Below are 19525 nucleotides of genomic sequence, written 5' to 3' on the forward strand. Positions count from 1 at the left end.
CAGAATAGAATAGAATCGAACAGAACAGAATAGAATAGAACTGAATAGAACAGAACACAACACAACAGAACAGAATAGAATAGAATAGAATAGAACAGAACCGAATAGAACAGAACAGAACTGAATAGAACAGAATAGAATAGAATGAAATAGAACACAGTAGAATAGAATAGTACAGAATAGAACAGATTAGTATAGAATAGAATAGAACAGAACAGAACAGAAAAAAATATAACAGAAGAGAACAGAATAGAATAGAACAGAGTAGAATAGAACAGATCAGAAGAGAACAGAATAGAATAGAATAGAACAGAACAGAATAGAACAGAATAGAATAGAATAGAACAGAAGAGAATAGAACAGAACAGAACAGAACATAATCGTTCAGAATAGAATAGAATGGAAAAGAATAGAACAAATAAAATAGAATCGAACAGAATAGAAAAGAATAGAACAGAATAGAATAGAATAGAATAGAATAGAATAGAATAGAATAGAACAGAACAGAACAGAATATAATTGAACAGAATAGAATAGAATAGAATAGATCAGAATAGAATAGAATCGAACAGAATAGAATAGAATAGAACAGAATAGAACAGAATTGAACAGAACAGAATAGAACAGAACACAACACAACAGAACAGAATGGAATAGAATAGAATAGAACAGAACCGAATAGAACAGTACAGAAATGAATAGAACAGAATAGAGTAGAATGGAATAGAACACAATAGAATAGAATAGAACAGAAGAGAACAGATTAAAATAGAAAAGAATAGAACAGAACAGAATAGAATAGAACAGAATAGAACAGAACACAACAGAACAGAATAGAATAGAATAGAATAGAAGAACAAAATAGAACAGAACAGAAGAGAATAGAATAGAATAGAATAGAATAGAACAGAACAGAACAGAACAGAACAGAATAGAATAGAATAGAATAGAATAGAACAGAACAGAATAGAATCGAACAGAATAGAATAGAATAGAACAGAATAGAACAGAATAGAATAGAAGAGAATAGAATAGAAAAGAACAGAATAGAATAGAACAGAATAGAATAGAACAGAATAGAATAGAATAGAACAGAATAGAATAGAATAGAACAGAACAGAACAGAATAGAATAGAATAGAATAGAACAGAATAAAACAGAACAGAACAGAACAAAACAGAACAGAATAAAATAGAACAGGACAGAACAGAATAGAATAGATTAGAACAGAATAGAAGAGAACAGAATAGAATATAATAGAAGAGAATAGAATAGACTAGATCAGAACAGAAGAGAATCGAACAGAATAGAATAGAATAGAAAAGAATAGAACAGAATAGAATAGAATCGAACAGAATAGAATAGAATAGAACAGAATAGAATAGAACTGAATAGAACAGAACACAACACAACAGAACAGAATAGAATAGAATAGAATAGAACAGAACCGAATAGAACAGAACAGAACTGAATAGAACACAATAGAATAGAATGAAATAGAACACAGTAGAATAGAATAGTACAGAATAGAACAGATTAGTATAGAATAGAATAGAACAGAAGAGAATAGAACAGAACAGAACAGAACATAATCGTTCCGAATAGAATAGAATGGAAAAGAATAGAACAAATAGAATAGAATCGAACAAAATAGAAAAGAACAGAATAGAATAGAATAGAATAGAATAGAATAGAATAGAATAGAATAGAATAGAATAGAATAGAATAGAATAGATCAGAATAGAATAGAATCGAACGGAATAAAAAAGAATAGAACAGAATAGAATAGAATAGAATAGAATAGATTAGAACAGAACAGAACAGAATATAATTGAACAGAATAGAATAGAATAGAATAGAATAGATCAGAATAGAATAGAATCGAACAGAATAGAATAGAATAGAACAGAATAGAACAGAATTGAACAGAACAGAATAGAACAGAACACAACACAACAGAACAGAATGGAATAGAATAGAATAGAACAGAACCGAATACAACCGTACAGAAGTGAATAGAACAGAATAGAGTAGAATGGAATAGAACACAATAGAATAGAATATAATAGAAGAGAACAGATTAGAATAGAAAAGAATAGAACAGAACAGAATAGAATAAACAGAATAGAACAGAACACAACACAACAGAACAGAATAGAATAGAATAGAATAGAATAGAACAGAATAGAATAGAATAGAATAGAATAGAATAGAATAGAATAGAATAGAATAGAATAGAATAGAATAGAATAGAACAGAACAGAATAGAACAGAATAGAACAGAACAGAATAGAATAGAATAGAATAGAATAGAACAGAACAGAATAGAATACAACAGAATAGAATAGAACAGAATAGAATAGAATAGAACAGAATAGAATAGAATAGAATAGAATAGAATAGAATAGAACAGAATAGAATCGAACAGAATAGAATAGAATAGAATAGAATAGAATAGAATAGAATAGAACAGAACAGAATAGAACAGAATAGAACAGAATAGAATCGAACAGAATAGAATAGAATAGAATAGAATTGAATAGAATAGAACAGAACAGAATAGAACAGAATAGAACAGAATAGAACAGAATAGAATAGAATAGAATAGAACAGAATAGAATAGAATAGAATAGAACAGAACAGAATAGAATCGAACAGAATAGAATATAATAGAACAGAATAGAACAGATTAGAATAGAATAGAATAGAATAGAATAGAACAGAACAGAATAGAATAGAACAGAATAGAATAGAACAGAATAGAATAGAATAGAACAGCATAGAATAGAACAGAACAGAACAGAACAGAATAGAATAGAACAGAATAAAACAGAACAGAACAGAACAAAACAGAACAGAATAAAATAGAACGGGACAGAACAGAATAGAATAGATTAGAACAGAATAGAACAGAACAGAATAGAATAGAATAGAATAGAATAGAATAGAATAGAATAGAATAGAATAGAATAGATCAGAACAGAAGAGAATCGAACAGAATAGAATAGAATAGAAAAGAATAGAACAGAATAGAATAGAATCGAACAGAATAGAATAGAATAGAACAGAATAGAACACAATAGAATAGAATCGAACAGAATAGAATAGAATAGAACAGAATAGAATAGAATAGAATAGAATAGAACAGAACAGAACAGAATAGAATAGAATAGAATAGAATAGATCAGAATAGAATAGAATCGAACAGAATAGAATAGAATGGAACAGAATAGAACAGAATTGAACAGAACAGAATAGAACAGAACACAACACAACAGAACAGAATGGAATAGAATAGAATAGAACAGAACCGAATAGAACAGTACAGAAGTGAATAGAACAGAATAGAGTAGAATGGAATAGAACACAATAGAATAGAATAGAACAGAAGAGAACAGATTAGAATAGAAAAGAATAGAACAGAACAGAATAGAATAGAACAGAATAGAACAGAAAACAACACAACAGAATAGAATAGAATAGAATAGAATAGAATAGAATAGAATAGAACAGAACAGAATAGAATAGAACAGAACAGAATAGAATCGAACAGAATAGAATAGAATAGAACTGAATAGAACAGAATAGAATAGAATAGAACAGAACAGAATAGAATGGAACAGAATAGAATAGAACAGAATAGAATAGAATAGAACAGAATAGAATAGAATAGAACAGAACAGAACAGAATAGAATAGAATAGAACAGAATAAAACAGAACAGAACAGAACAAAACAGAACAGAATAAAATAGAACAGGACAGAACAGATTAGAATAGATTAGAACAGAATAGAAAGGAACAGAATAGAATAGAATAGAATAGAATAGAATAGAATAGAATAGAATAGAATAGAATAGAATAGAATAGAATACAATCGAACAGAATAGAATAGAATAGAACAGAATAGAATAGAATAGAATAGAATAGAATAGAATAGAATTGAATAGAACAGAACAGAATAGAATCGAACAGAATAGAATAGAATAGAACAGAATAGAACAGAATAGAATAGAATAGAATAGAATAGAACAGAACAGAATAGAATAGAACAGAATAGAATAGAACAGAACAGAACAGAATAGAATAGAATAGAATAGAACAGAATAAAACAGAACAGAACAGAACAAAACAGAACAGAATAAAATAGAACAGGACAGAACAGAATAGAATAGATTAGAACAGAATAGAAGAGAACAGAATAGAATAGAATAGAATAGAATAGAATAGAATAGAATAGAATAGAATAGATCAGAACAGAAGAGAATCGAACAGAATAGAATAGAATAGAAAAGAATAGAACAGAATAGAATAGAATCGAACAGAATAGACTAGAATAGAACAGAATAGAATAGAACTGAATAGAACAGAACACAACACAACAGAACAGAATAGAATAGAATAGAATAGAACAGAATAGAATAGAATAGATTAGAATAGAATAGAACAGAATATAATCGAACAGAATAGAATATAATAGAACAGAATAGAACAGAATAGAATAGAATAGAATAGAATAGAAGAGAACAGAATAGAATAGAATAGAACAGAACAGAACAGAATAGAATAGAATAGAACAGAATAAAACAGAACGGAACAGAACAAAACAGAACAGAATAAAATAGAACAGGACAGAACAGATTAGAATAGATTAGAACAGAATAGAACAGAACAGAATAGAATAGAATAGAATAGAATAGAATAGAATAGAATAGAATAGAATAGAATAGAATAGAACAGAATAGAATCAAACAGAATAGAATAGAATAGAATAGAATAGAATAGAACAGAACAGAATAGAACAGAATAGAACAGAATAGAACAGAATAGAATAGAATAGAATAGAACAGAATAGAATAGAATAGAATAGAAGAGAACAGAATAGAATCGAACAGAATAGAATCGAACAGAATAGAATAGAATAAAACAGAATAGAACAGAATAGAATAGAATAGAATAGAATAGAATAGAACAGAACAGAATAGAATAGAACAGAATAGAATAGAATAGAACAGCATAGAATAGAACAGAACAGAACAGAACAGAATAGAATAGAACAGAATAAAACAGAACAGAACAGAACAAAACAGAACAGAATAAAATAGAACAGGACAGAACAGAATAGAATAGATTAGAACAGAATAGAACAGAACAGAATAGAATAGAATAGAATAGAATAGAATAGAATAGAATAGAATAGAATAGAATAGATCAGAACAGAAGAGAATCGAACAGAATAGAATAGAATAGAAAAGAATAGAACAGAATAGAATAGAATCGAACAGAATAGAATAGAATAGAACAGAATAGAATAGAATAGAATAGAATAGAATAGAATAGAATAGAACAGAACAGAAGAGAATAGAATAGAATAGAACAGAACAGAATAGAACCGAATAGAACAGAAGTGAATAGAACAGAACACAACACAACAGAACAGAACAGAATAGAATAGATTAGAACAGAATAGAACAGAACAAAATAGAATAGAATAGAATAGAATAGAATAGATCAGAACAGAAGAGAATCGAACAGAATAGAATAGAATAGAAAAGAATAGAACAGAATAGAATAGAATCGAACAGAATAGAATAGAATAGAACAGAATAGAATAGAATAGAATAGAATAGAATAGAATAGAATAGAACAGAACAGAAGAGAATAGAATAGAATAGAACAGAACAGAATAGAACCGAATAGAACAGAACTGAATAGAACAGAACACAACACAACAGAACAGAATAGAATAGAATAAAATAGAATAGAACAGAACCGAATAGAACTGAACAGAACTGAATAGAACAGAATAGAATAGAATGAAATAGAACACAGCAGAATAGAATAGTACAGAATAGAACAGATTAGAATAGAATAGAATAGAACAGAACAGAACAGAAAAAAATAGAACAGAAGAGAACAGAATAGAATAGAACAGAGTAGAATAGAACAGAACAGAACAGAACAGAATAGAATAGAATAGAACAGAACAGAATAGAACAGAATAGAATAGAATAGAACAGAAGAGAATAGAACAGAACAGAACAGAATATAATCGAACAGAATAGAATAGAATAGAAAAGAATAGAACAGAATAGAATAGAATCGAACAGAATAGAATAGAATAGAACAGAATAGAATAGAATACAATAGAATAGAATAGAATAAAATATAACAGAACAGAACAGAATAGAATCGAACAGAATAGAAGAGAATAGATTAGAATAGAATAGAATAGAATAGAATAGAATAGAATAGAACAGAAAAGAATAGAATCGAACAGAATAGATTAGAATAGAACAGAATAGAACAGAATAGAATAGAATAGAATAGAATAGAACAGAACAGAATAGAATAGAACAGAACCGAATAGAACAGAACTGAATAGAACAGAACACAACACAACAGAACAGAATAGAATAGAATAGAATAGAACAGAACCGCATAGAACAGAACTGAACTGAATAGAACAGAATAGAATAGAATGAAATAGAACACAGTAGAATAGAATAGTACAGAATAGAACAGATTAGAATAGAATAGAATAGAACAGAACAGAACAGAAAAAAATAGAACAGAAGAGAACAGAATAGAATAGAACAGAGTAGAATAGAACAGATCAGAAGAGAACAGAATAGAATAGAATAGAACAGAACAGAATAGAACAGAATAGAATAGAATAGAACAGAAGAGAATAGAACAAAACAGAACAGAACATAATCGAACAGAATAGAATAGAATAGAAAAGAATAGAACAGAATAGAATAGAATCGAACCGAATAGAAAAGAATAGAACAGAATAGAATAGAATAGAATAGAATAGAATAGAATAGAATAGAATAGAACAGAACAGAACAGAATAGAATAGAATAGATCAGAATAGAATAGAATCGAACAGAATAGAATAGAATAGAACACAATAGAACAGAATTGAACAGAACAGAATAGAACAGAACACAACACAACAGAACAGAATGGAATAGAATAGAATAGAACAGAACCGAATAGAACAGTACAGAAGTGAATAGAACAGAATAGAGTAGAATGGAATAGAACACAATAGAATAGAATAGAACAGAAGAGAACAGATTAGATAGAAAAGAATAGAACAGAACAGAATAGAATAGAACAGAATAGAACAGAACACAACACAACAGAACAGAATAGAATAGAATAGAATAGAATAGAACAGAACAGAATAGAATAGAACAGAACAGAATAGAATCGAACAGAATAGAATAGAATAGAACTGAATAGAACACAATAGAATAGAATAGAACTGAACAGAATAGAATGGAACAGAATAGAATAGAACAGAATAGAATAGAATAGAACAGAATAGAATAGAATAGAACAGAATAGAATAGAATAGAACAGAACAGAACAGAATAGAATAGAATAGAACAGAATAAAACAGAACGGAACAGAACAAAACAGAACAGAATAAAATAGAACAGGACAGAACAGATTAGAATAGATTAGAACAGAATAGAAAGGAACAGAATAGAATAGAATAGAATAGAATAGAATAGAATAGAATAGAATAGAATAGAATAGAATAGAATAGAATAGAATACAATCGAACAGAATAGAATAGAATAGAACAGAATAGAATAGAATAGAATAGAATAGAATAGAACAGAACAGAAGAGAATAGAATAGAATAGAACAGAACAGAATAGAACCGAATAGAACAGAACTGAATAGAACAGAACACAACACAACAGAACAGAATAGAATAGAATAGAATAGAATAGAACAGAACCGAATAGAACTGAACAGAACTGAATAGAACAGAATAAAATAGAACAGGACAGAACAGAATAGAATAGATTAGAACAAAATAGAACACAATATATTAGAATAGAATAGAATAGAACAGAACAGAACAGAAAAAAATAGAACAGAAGAGAACAGAATAGAATAGAACAGAGTAGAATAGAACAGAACAGAACAGAACAGAATAGAATAGAATAGAACAGAACAGAATAGAACAGAATAGAATAGAATAGAACAGAAGAGAATAGAACAGAACAGAACAGAATATAATCGAACAGAATAGAATAGAATAGAAAAGAATAGAACAGAATAGAATAGAATCGAACAGAATAGAATAGAATAGAATAGAACAGAATAGAATAGAATACAATAGAATAGAATAGAATAGAATAGAACAGAACAGAACAGAATAGAATCGAACAGAATAGAAGAGAATAAAATAGAATAGAACAGAATAGAATAAAATCGAACAGAATAGAATAGAATAGAACAGAATAGAACAGAACAGAATAGAACAGAACACAACACAACAGAAAAGAATGGAATAGATAAGAATAGAACAGAACCGAATAGAACAGTACAGAACTGAATAGAATAGAATACAATAGAATAGAACAGAAAATAATAGAATAGAACAGAATAGAATAGAATAGAACATAACAAAGTAGAATCGAATAGAATAGCATAGAACAGAACAGAATGGAATAGAATAGAACAGAATAGAAAAGAATAGAACAGAATAGAACAGAACAGAACAGAACAGAACAGAACAGAATAAAATAGAACAGGACAGAACAGAATAGAATAGATTAGAACAAAATAGAACACAATATATTAGAATAGAATAGAATAGAACAGAACAGAACAGAATAGAATCGAACAGAATGGAATAGAATTGAACAGAATAGAACAGAATAGAATAGAATAGAATAGAATAGAAACGAACAGAAGAGAATAAATGGAATAGATTAGAATACAATAGAATAAAACAGAATAGAACAGAATAGTACAGAACAGAATAGAATTGAATTGAATAGAAGAACAGATCAGAATAGAATAGATTAGAATAGAATAGAATAGAATAGAATAGAATAGAATAGAATAGAATAGAATAGAACAGAACAGAATAGAATAGACCAAAATAGAATAGAATAGAACAGAATAGAATAGAATAGAACAGAACAGAATAGAATAGAATAGAACAGAACAGAATAGAATAGAATGGAACAGAATAGAATAGAAGAGAACAGAACAGAATAGAATAGAATAGAACAGAATAGAATAGAATAGAACAGAATAGAATAGAATAGAACAGATCAGAACAGAATAGAATAGAATAGAACAGAATTGAACAGAACAGAACAGAACAGAATAGAATAGAATAGAATAGAATAGAATAGAACAGAACAGAACAGAATAGAATCGAACAGAATAGAATAGAATAGAACAGAATAGAATAGAATAGAACAGAATAGAATAGAATAGAACAGAACAGAACAGAACAGAATAGAATAGAATAGAATAGAATAGAATAGAATAGAATAGAATAGAATAGAACAGAACAGAACAGAATAGAATCGAACAGAATAGAATAGAATAGAACAGAATAGAACAGAATAGAATAGAAGAACAGAACAGAACAGAAAAAAATAGAAAAGAGGAGAACAGAATAGAATAGAACAGAGTAGAATAGAACAGATCAGAAGAGAAAAGAATAGAATAGAATAGAACAGAACAGAATAGAACAGAATAGAATAGAATAGAACAGAACAGAACAGAACAGAACAGAACAGAATATATTAGAACAGGACAGAACAGAATAGAATAGATTAGAACAGAATAGAACAGAAGAGAATAGAATAGAATAGAATAAAATAGAATAGAACAGAACAGAACAGAATAGAATGGAAGAGAATAGAATAGAATAGAACAGAATAGAACAGAATAGAATAGAAGAACAGAATAGAACAGAACAGAAGAGAATAGAATAGAATAGAATAGAATAGAATAGAATAGAATAGAATAGAACAGAACAGAACAGAACAGAACAGAACAGAACAGAATAGAATAGAATAGAATAGAACAGAACAGAATAGAATCGAACAGAATAGAATAGAATAGAACAGAATAGAACAGAATAGAATAGAAGAGAATAGAATAGAAAAGAACAGAATAGAATAGAACAGAATAGAATAGAACAGAATAGAATAGAATGGAACAGAATAAAACAGAACAGAACAGAACAAAACAGAACAGAATAAAATAGAACAGGACAGAACAGAATAGAATAGATTAGAACAGAATAGAAGAGAACAGAATAGAATATAATAGAATAGAATAGAATAGACTAGATCAGAACATAAGAGAATCGAACAGAATAGAATAGAATAGAAAAGAATAGAACAGAATAGAATAGAATCGAACAGAACAGAATAGAATAGAACTGAATAGAACAGAACACAACACAACAGAACAGAATAGAATAGAATAGAATAGAACAGAACCGAATAGAACAGAACAGAACTGAATAGAACAGAATAGAATAGAATGAAATAGAACACAGTAGAATAGAATAGTACAGAATAGAACAGATTAGTATAGAATAGAATAGAACAGAACAGAACAGAAAAAAATATAACAGAAGAGAACAGAATAGAATAGAACAGAGTAGAATAGAACAGATCAGAAGAGAACAGAATAGAATAGAATAGAACAGAACAGAATAGAACAGAATAGAATAGAATAGAACAGAAGAGAATAGAACAGAACAGAACAGAACATAATCGTTCAGAATAGAATAGAATGGAAAAGAATAGAACAAATAGAATAGAATCGAACAGAATAGAAAAGAATAGAACAGAATAGAATAGAATAGAATAGAATAGAATAGAATAGAATAGAATAGAATAGAACAGAACAGAACAGAATATAATTGAACAGAATAGAATAGAATAGAATAGAACAGAATAGAACAGAATTGAACAGAACAGAATAGAACAGAACACAACACAACAGAACAGAATGGAATAGAATAGAATAGAACAGAACCGAATAGAACAGTACAGAAATGAATAGAACAGAATAGAGTAGAATGGAATAGAACACAATAGAATAGAATAGAACAGAAGAGAACAGATTAGAATAGAAAAGAATAGAACAGAACAGAATAGAATAGAACAGAATAGAACAGAACACAACAGAACAGAATAGAATAGAATAGAATAGAAGAACAGAATAGAACAGAACAGAAGAGAATAGAATAGAATAGAATAGAATAGAACAGAACAGAACAGAACAGAACAGAATAGAATAGAATAGAATAGAATAGAACAGAACAGAATAGAATCGAACAGAATAGAATAGAATAGAACAGAATAGAACAGAATAGAATAGAAGAGAATAGAATAGAAAAGAACAGAATAGAATAGAACAGAATAGAGTAGAACAGAATAGAATAGAATAGAACAGAATAGAATAGAATAGAACAGAACAGAACAGAATCGAATAGAATAGAATAGAACAGAATAAAACAGAACAGAACAGAACAAAACAGAACAGAATAAAATAGAACAGGACAGAACAGAATAGAATAGATTAGAACAGAATAGAAGAGAACAGAATAGAATATAATAGAATAGAATACAATAGACTAGATCAGAACAGAAGAGAATCGAACAGAATAGAATAGAATAGAAAAGAATAGAACAGAATAGAATAGAATCGAACAGAATAGAATAGAATAGAACCGAATAGAATAGAACTGAATAGAACAGAACACAACACAACAGAACAGAATAGAATAGAATAGAATAGAACAGAACCGAATAGAACAGAACAGAACTGAATAGAACAGAATAGAATAGAATGAAATAGAACACAGTAGAATAGAATAGTACAGAATATAACAGATTAGTATAGAATAGAATAGAACAGAAGAGAATAGAACAGAACAGAACAGAACATAATCGTTCAGAATAGAATAGAATGGAAAAGAATAGAACAAATAGAATAGAATCGAACAGAATAGAAAAGAACAGAATAGAATAGAATAGAATAGAATAGAATAGAATAGAACAGAACAGAACAGAATATAATTGAACAGAATAGAATAGAATAGAATAGAATAGATCAGAATAGAATAGAATCGAACAGAATAGAATAGAATAGAACAGAATAGAACAGAATTGAACAGAACAGAATAGAACAGAACACAACACAACAGAACAGAATGGAATAGAATAGAATAGAACAGAACCGAATACAACCGTACAGAAGTGAATAGAACAGAATAGAGTAGAATGGAATAGAACACAATAGAATAGAATATAATAGAAGAGAACAGATTAGAATAGAAAAGAATAGAACAGAACAGAATAGAATAAACAGAATAGAACAGAACACAACACAACAGAACAGAATAGAATAGAATAGAATAGAACAGAACAGAATAGAATAGAATAGAATAGAATAGAATAGAATAGAATAGAATAGAACAGAACAGAATAGAACAGAATAGAACAGAACAGAATAGAATAGAATAGAATAGAATAGAACAGAATAGAATAGAATAGATTAGAATAGAACAGAACAGAATAGAATCGAACAGAATAGAATAGAATAGAACAGAATAGAACAGAATAGAATAGAATAGAATAGAACAGAACAGAATAGAATAGAACAGAATAGAATAGAACAGAATAGAATAGAATAGAACAGAATAGAATAGAATAGAATAGAATAGAATAGAATAGAACAGAATAGAATCGAACAGAATAGAATAGAATAGAATAGAATAGAATAGAATAGAATAGAACAGAACAGAATAGAACAGAATAGAACAGAATAGAACAGAATAGAATCGAACAGAATAGAATAGAATAGAATAGAATAGAATAGAATAGAATTGAATAGAATAGAACAGAACAGAATAGAACAGAATAGAACAGAATAGAACAGAATAGAATAGAATAGAATAGAACAGAATAGAATAGAATAGAACAGAACAGAACAGAATAGAATCGAACAGAATAGAATATAATAGAACAGAATAGAACAGATTAGAATAGAATAGAATAGAATAGAATAGAACACAACAGAATAGAATAGAACAGAATAGAATAGAACAGAATAGAATAGAATAGAACAGCATAGAATAGAACAGAACAGAACAGAACAGAATAGAATAGAACAGAATTAAACAGAACAGAACAGAACAAAACAGAACAGAATAAAATAGAACGGGACAGAACAGAATAGAATAGATTAGAACAGAATAGAACAGAACAGAACAGAATAGAATAGAATAGAATAGAATAGAATAGAATAGAATAGAATAGAATAGATCAGAACAGAAGAGAATCGAACAGAATAGAATAGAATAGAAAAGAATAGAACAGAATAGAATAGAATCGAACAGAATAGAATAGAATAGAACAGAATAGAACACAATAGAATAGAATCGAACAGAATAGAATAGAATAGAACAGAATAGAATAGAATAGAATAGAATAGAACAGAACAGAACAGAATAGAATAGAATAGAATAGAATAGAATAGATCAGAATAGAATAGAATCGAACAGAATAGAATAGAATGGAACAGAATAGAACAGAATTGAACAGAACAGAATAGAACAGAACACAAAACAACAGAATAGAATGGAATAGAATAGAATAGAACAGAACCGAATAGAACAGTACAGAAGTGAATAGAACAGAATAGAGTAGAATGGAATAGAACACAATAGAATAGAATAGAACAGAAGAGAACAGATTAGAATAGAAAAGAATAGAACAGAACAGAATAGAATAGAACAGAATAGAACAGAAAACAACACAACAGAATAGAATAGAATAGAATAGAATAGAATAGAATAGAACAGAACAGAATAGAATAGAACAGAACAGAATAGAATCGAACAGAATAGAATAGAATAGAACTGAATAGAACAGAATAGAATAGAATTGAGCAGAACAGAATAGAATGGAACAGAATAGAATAGAACAGAATAGAATAGAATAGAATACAATCGAACAGAATAGAATAGAATAGAACAGAATAGAATAGAATAGAATAGAATAGAATAGAATAGAATTGAATAGAACAGAACAGAATAGAATCGAACAGAATAGAATAGAATAGAACAGAATAGAACAGAACAGAATAGAATAGAATAGAATAGAACAGAACAGAATAGAATAGAACAGAATAGAATAGAACAGAACAGAACAGAATAGAATAGAATAGAATAGAACAGAATAAAACAGAACAGAACAGAACAAAACAAAACAGAATAAAATAGAACAGGACAGAACAGAATAGAATAGATTAGAACAGAATAGAAGAGAACAGAATAGAATAGAATAGAATAGAATAGAATAGAATAGAATAGATCAGAACAGAAGAGAATCGAACAGAATAGAATAGAATAGAAAAGAATAGAACAGAATAGAATAGAATCGAACAGAATAGACTAGAATAGAACAGAATAGAATAGAACTGAACAGAACAGAACACAACACAACAGAACAGAATAGAATAGAATAGAATAGAACAGAATAGAATAGAATAGATTAGAATAGAACAGAACAGAATAGAATCGAACAGAATAGAATAGAATAGAACAGAATAGAACAGAATAGAATAGAATAGAATAGAATAGAACAGAACAGAATAGAATAGAATAGAACAGAACAGAACAGAATAGAATAGAATAGAACAGAATAAAACAGAACGGAACAGAACAAAACAGAACAGAATAAAATAGAACAGGACAGAACAGATTAGAATAGATTAGAACAGAATAGAACAGAATAGAATAGAATAGAATAGAATAGAATAGAATAGAATAGAATAGAATAGAACAGAATAGAATCGAACAGAATAGAATAGAATAGAATAGAATAGAATAGAACAGAACAGAATAGAACAGAATAGAACAGAATAGAACAGAATAGAATAGAATAGAATAGAACAGAATAGAATAGAATAGAATAGAACAGAACAGAATAGAATCGAACAGAATAGAATAGAATAAAACAGAATAGAACAGAATAGAATAGAATAGAATAGAACAGAACAGAATAGAATAGAACAGAATAGAATAGAATAGAACAGCATAGAATAGAACAGAACAGAACAGAACAGAATAGAATAGAACAGAATAAAACAGAACAGAACAGAACAAAACAGAACAGAATAAAATAGAACAGGACAGAACAGAATAGAATAGATTAGAACAGAATAGAACAGAACAGAATAGAATAGAATAGAATAGAATAGAATAGAATAGAATAGAATAGATCAGAACAGAAGAGAATCGAACAGAATAGAATAGAATAGAAAAGAATGGAACAGAATAGAATAGAATCGAACAGAATAGAATAGAATAGAACAGAATAGAATAGAATAGAATAGAATAGAATAGAACAGAACAGAAGAGAATAGAATAGAATAGAACAGAACAGAATAGAACCGAATAGAACAGAAGTGAATAGAACAGAACACAACACAACAGAACAGAACAGAATAGAATAGATTAGAACAGAATAGAACAGAATAGAATAGAATAGAATAGAATAGAATAGAATAGAATAGAATAGAATAGAATAGAATAGAATAGAATAGAATAGAATAGATCAGAACAGAAGATAATCGAACAGAATAGAATAGAATAGAAAAGAATAGAACAGAATAGAATAGAATCGAACAGAATAGAATAGAATAGAACAGAATAGAATAGAATAGAATAGAATAGAATAGAATAGAACAGAACAGAAGAGAATAGAATAGAATAGAACAGAACAGAATAGAACCGAATAGAACAGAACTGAATAGAACAGAACACAACACAACAGAACAGAATAGAATAGAATAAAATAGAAAAGAACAGAACCGAATAGAACTGAACAGAACTGAATAGAACAGAATAGAATAGAATGAAATAGAACACAGCAGAATAGAATAGTACAGAATAGAACAGATTAGAATAGAATAGAATAGAACAGAACAGAACAGAAAAAAATAGAACAGAATAGAATAGAACAGAGTAGAATAGAACAGAACAGAACAGAACAGAATAGAATAGAATAGAACAGAACAGAATAGAACAGAATAGAATAGAATAGAACAGAAGAGAATAGAACAGAACAGAACAGAATATAATCGAACAGAATAGAATAGAATAGAAAAGAATAGAACAGAATAGAATAGAATCGAACAGAATAGAATAGAATAGAACAGAATAGAATAGAATACAATAGAATAGAATAGAATAAAATAGAACAGAACAGAACAGAATAGAATCGAACAGAATAGAAGAGAATAGAATAGAATAGAATAGAATAGAATAGAATAGAACAGAACAGAATAGAATCGAACAGAATAGAATAGAATAGAACAGAATAGAACAGAATAGAATAGAATAGAATAGAATAGAACAGAACAGAATAGAATAGAACAGAACCGAATAGAACAGAACTGAATAGAACAGAACACAACACAACAGAACAGAATAGAATAGAATAGAATAGAACAGAACCGAATAGAACAGAACTGAACTGAATAGAACAGAATAGAATAGAATGAAATAGAACACAGTAGAATAGAATAGTACAGAATAGAACAGATTAGAATAGAATAGAATAGAACAGAACAGAACAGAAAAAAATAGAACAGAAGAGAACAGAATAGAATAGAACAGAGTAGAATAGAACAGATCAGAAGAGAACAGAATATAATAGAATAGAACAGAACAGAATAGAACAGAATAGAATAGAATAGAACAGAAGAGAATAGAACAGAACAGAACAGAACATAATCGAACAGAATAGAATAGAATAGAAAAGAATAGAACAGAATAGAATAGAATCGAACAGAATAGAAAAGAATAGAACAGAATAGAATAGAATAGAATAGAATAGAATAGAATAGAACAGAACAGAACAGAATAGAATAGAATAGAATAGAATAGATCAGAATAGAATAGAATCGAACAGAATAGAATAGAATAGAACAGAATAGAACAGAATTGAACAGAACAGAATAGAACAGAACACAACACAACAGAACAGAATGGAATAGAATAGAATAGAACAGAACCGAATAGAACAGTACAGAAGTGAATAGAACAGAATAGAGTAGAATGGAATAGAACACAATAGAATAGAATAGAACAGAAGAGAACAGATTAGAATAGAAAAGAATAGAACAGAACAGAATAGAATAGAACAGAATAGAACAGAACACAACACAACAGAACAGAATAGAATAGAATAGAATAGAATAGAACAGAACAGAATAGAATAGAACAGAACAGAATAGAATCGAACAGAATAGAATAGAATAGAACTGAATAGAACACAATAGAATAGAATAGAACTGAACAGAATAGAATGGAACAGAATAGAATAGAACAGAATAGAATAGAATAGAACAGAATAGAATAGAATAGAACAGAATAGAATAGAACAGAACAGAACAGAACAGAATAGAATAGAATAGAACAGAATAAAACAGAACGGAACAGAACAAAACAGAACAGAATAAAATAGAACAGGACAGAACAGATTAGAATAGATTAGAACAGAATAGAAAGGAACAGAAAAGGATAGAATAGAATAGAATAGAATAGAATAGAATAGAATAGAATAGAATAGAATAGAATAGAATAGAATAGAATAGAATAGAATAGAATACAATCGAACAGAATAGAATAGAACAGAATAGAATAGAATAGAATAGAATAGAATAGAACAGAACAGAAGAGAATAGAATAGAATAGAACAGAACAGAATAGAACCGAATAGAACAGAACTGAATAGAACAGAACACAACACAACAGAACAGAATAGAATAGATTAGAATAGAATAGAACAGAAGAGAATAGAACAGAACAGAACAGAACATAATCGAACAGAATAGAATAAAATAGAAAAGAATAGAACAGAATAGAATAGAATCGAACGGAATAGAAAAGAATAGAACAGAACAGAATAGAATAGAATAGAATAGAATAGAATAGAATAGAATAGAATAGAACAGAACAGAACAGAATATAATTGAACAGAATAGAATAGAATAGAATAGAATAGATCAGAATAGAATAGAAACGAACAGAATAGAATAGAATAGAACAGAACAGAATAGAATAGAACAGAACAGAATAGAATAGAATAGAACAGAACAGAATAGAATAGAATGGAACAGAATAGAATAGAATAGAACAGAATAGAATAGAATAGAACAGAATAGAATAGAATAGAACAGAATAGAATAGAATAGAACAGATCAGAACAGAATAGAATAGAATAGAACAGAATAGAACAGAACAGAACAGAACAGAACAGAATAGAATAGAATAGAATAGAATAGAATAGAATAGAATAGAACAGAACAGAACAGAATAGAATCGAACAGAATAGAATAGAATAGAACAGAATAGAATAGAATAGAACAGAATAGAATAGAATAGAACAGAACAGAACAGAACAGAATAGAATAGAATAGAATAGAATAGAATAGAATAGAATAGAACAGAACAGAACAGAATAGAATCGAACAGAATAGAATAGAATAGAACAGAATAGGACAGAATAGAATAGAAGAACAGAACAGAACAGAAAAAAATAGAACAGAGGAGAACAGAATAGAATAGAACAGAACAGAACAGAATAGAATCGAACAGAATGGAATAGAATTGAACAGAATAGAACAGAATAGAATAGAATAGAATAGAATAGAATAGAAACGAACAGAAGAGAATAAATAGAATAGATTAGAATACAACAGAATAAAACAGAATAGAACAGAATAGTACAGAACAGAATAGAATTGAATTGAATAGAAGAACAGATCAGAATAGAATAGATTAGAATAGAATAGAATAGAATAGAATAGAATAGAATAGAATAGAACAGAACAGAATAGAATAGACCAAAATAGAATAGAATAGAACAGAACAGAATAGAATAGAACAGAACAGAATAGAATAGAATAGAACAGAACAGAATAGAATAGAATGGAACAGAATAGAATAGAATAGAACAGAATAGAATAGAATAGAACAGAATAGAATAGAATAGAACAGAATAGAATAGAATAGAACAGATCAGAACAGAATAGAATAGAATAGAACAGAATAGAACAGAACAGAACAGAACAGAACAGAATAGAATAGAATAGAATAGAATAGAATAGAACAGAACAGAACAGAATAGAATCGAACAGAATAGAATAGAATAGAACAGAATAGAATAGAATAGAACAGAATAGAATAGAATAGAACAGAACAGAACAGAATAGAATAGAAGAACAGAACAGAACAGAAAAAAATAGAACAGAGGAGAACAGAATAGAATAGAACAGAGTAGAATAGAACAGATCAGAAGAGAAAAGAATAGAATAGAATAGAACAGAACAGAATAGAATAGAATAGAATAGAACAGAAGAGAATAGAACAGAACAGAACAGAACATAATCGAACAGAATAGAATAAAATAGAAAAGAATAGAACAGAATAGAATAGAATCGAACGGAATAGAAAAGAATAGAACAGAACAGAATAGAATAGAATAGAATAGAATAGAATAGAATAGAATAGAATAGAACAGAACAGAACAGAATATAATTGAACAGAATAGAATAGAATAGAATAGAATAGATCAGAATAGAATAGAAAAGAACAGAATAGAATAGAATAGAACAGAACAGAACAGAATAGAATCGAACAGAATAGAAGAGAATAGAATAGAA

The sequence above is a fragment of the Sus scrofa genome, chromosome 17 (genome assembly GCF_054392235.1).
Source record: "Sus scrofa isolate SSC_HxYL_T2T_F1_AM1 chromosome 17, Sscrofa_HxYL_maternal_Yorkshire_Landrace_v2.0, whole genome shotgun sequence".
Lineage (NCBI taxonomy): Eukaryota > Metazoa > Chordata > Mammalia > Artiodactyla > Suidae > Sus > Sus scrofa.